At 45.0% G+C, this 2277-nt stretch overlaps 1 non-coding gene across 1 annotated transcript; it reads right to left on the bottom strand.

Moving 5' to 3' along the window:
* Positions 1 to 1637: 1637 nt before the first annotated feature.
* Positions 1638 to 1710, bottom strand: TRNAG-CCC (transfer RNA glycine (anticodon CCC)). The gene has a single exon. It is a non-coding gene; the product is annotated as a tRNA-Gly (tRNA).
* Between the last annotated feature and the right edge of the window lie 567 nt (positions 1711 to 2277).

Here is a 2277-nt window from a genome sequence, read left to right as displayed (position 1 = left end):
ACATGTAATAAAAAACTGGTCAGCCTCTGGGCTACTGCGTCTAAGGTGTTAACACCAACTAAGTTAAGTGAATGCGTTGCGCAAGGCACATACTCTATCAGATGTTTTTTTAGTTTTAGGTGGACCTGTAGCCCATTGTATTTTCCTAACATGTTGCCTGCATTGTCATATGACTGACCTCTACAGTTTGAGAGGACCAACCCAAGGCCGTCCACCATCAAAGTCACACAGTCTACAAAACTTTAACCAGAGTGGCTCTCAATTGGCTCAAAGCCCAGGAATCGCGCCACCACATTTCCGCTGCTGTTAACAAACCGGAGTATGAACGTCGATTGGTCCACATGTGACAGGTCTGGGGAGGAGTCAACAATTATTGAAAAATATTTTGCATCCCGAATCTCATCTGCTATAGTTTGACGAGTTTTCTGACCCAATGGCTCAATGAGTTAATCTCACATATTGTCGATAACAAATAGGAAACTGTGCCTCTTCCTTTTCCGCCAAACTTTTGTAATATGATCAGCTAAGAATGGATCAAATTGTGATAGCAATTATAGGATACCAAGGAAATTACCGTTATGGGTTGACTCAAAACGTTCATTATCTCCCCTCTTCTTTCACCCAAGAACTTGATCACTGCTACAACTCTTTTCAAAATGTCCCTCCAGTATTTACGTTCCTCATAAAGTTGCTACATGAGATCTGCATCTATAGCACTGCCCTTGGTCCGCTGGTGCAAGGCAAGCATGCATGATCTCTGTTCTGCACTCTTTTCGTGTTCCCCTTTTCTTTCAGAGTGCTTCCAGTCACATTGGTTCTTTCGGTAAAGTCACACAAGCGTCCGTCATCAAGTGGGACAACCACAGCAAGAAAAAATTGCTGAAGTGGGCGAGAGGGATGCCGTGGCAAGACGTTATATAGGTAAGAAAGGGGGGAGGAGGAAGGGGGGAGAGAGAGGGGTGGGGTGTGGGGTAGGGGGGCGCTGCGTGAGCGCTAGCGGGAGATATGACGTGAGGTGGGGGGGGGGAAGTGGGCGGGGTTGGAAGTGGGAGGCTCGGAAAGCTGGGAATGCGGGGGGGGGGGAATTAACTCGGAATAAGTATAACCAGTAAAAACAAAGTTTTTCACTATAAATCCTTTATATGCGTGGCGGTTAGAGTCCTCTCGTCCTCTGGCTTGAGATGGCTGCCACCTATGGGTCAGATGATTGCATTGCACCATTAAGCAATTGGTAATTAAATATAATATTTTTGTCCTAAAAAGTTTAAGATTTTGGAAAAAAAAATTCACGAACATTAATTGTCACGCACAACGAGTCTGTGTGGAAAATGTCAGCTCGATTGGATCACGGGAAGTGGGTTAAAAAACGACCGAAAAATGTGCACGGTCCTAAGCAAGCAAGCGAACTTAATATAAAGGATTCAATAAAGGATTTAATAAAGTATTTAAATATATTCGCCTGTGGAGGACGCGGGATCGATCCTGCGACCTTTGGCATGGGAAGCGAGGGCGCTACCAACTGCGCTACTCCGCCAGGGCCTGTGGAGGTGTCACGCTCTGGGCTCCTATACTGTGACGTTCAGCCAAAGCCATGAATGAGTTCTATTTGAATAAATGTAAAAAAATATATTCGCCTGTGGAGGACGCGGGGATCGATCCCGCGACCTTTGGCATGGGAAGCCAGGGCGCTACCAACTGCGCTACTCCACCACGGCCTGTGGAGGTGTCACGCTCTGGGCTCCTACACTGTGACGTTCAGCCAAAGCCATGAATGAGTTCTATTTGAATAAATGTAAAATAAAAAAATTTTGCCTAAAAAGTGTAAAATTTTGGAAACATTTTTTCACGAACATTAATTGTCTCGCACAACGAGTCTGTGTGCAAAATGTCAGCTCGATTGGATCACGGGAAGTCGGTTAAAAAACGACCGAAAGATTTGCACGGTGCTAAGCAAGCAAGCGAACTTAATATAAAGGATTTAAAAATAGGTTAGTATCCACGACATGTCTCGGACTTGGTGGAGACAATGCACATAGGCCACACCCCATCGATGGGGAGGGGAAAACAAGACCTCGATAGAGCTGTCGACAATTTTCATGTCAAAGTTAGCATTATCTAAAAACAGACGGTCTATCTTAAACAACTACGCTGGTTTGGTCGTCTGCGTGCGTATCTGGACGTTAATTTATTTACGGACCCGCCCAAACAGCTCGCTCTGATTCGATGAAAATATAACAGCCGGCAAAAAGCCACAGCTCACTTTGATTCGATAAAAAT

Source organism: Lampetra fluviatilis, chromosome 74, assembly GCF_964198595.1.
Source record: "Lampetra fluviatilis chromosome 74, kcLamFluv1.1, whole genome shotgun sequence".
Taxonomy (NCBI): Eukaryota; Metazoa; Chordata; class Hyperoartia; order Petromyzontiformes; family Petromyzontidae; genus Lampetra; species Lampetra fluviatilis.
The sequence above is the reverse complement of the archived record's forward strand: the minus strand, read 5'-3'. Positions and strand labels throughout refer to the sequence as shown.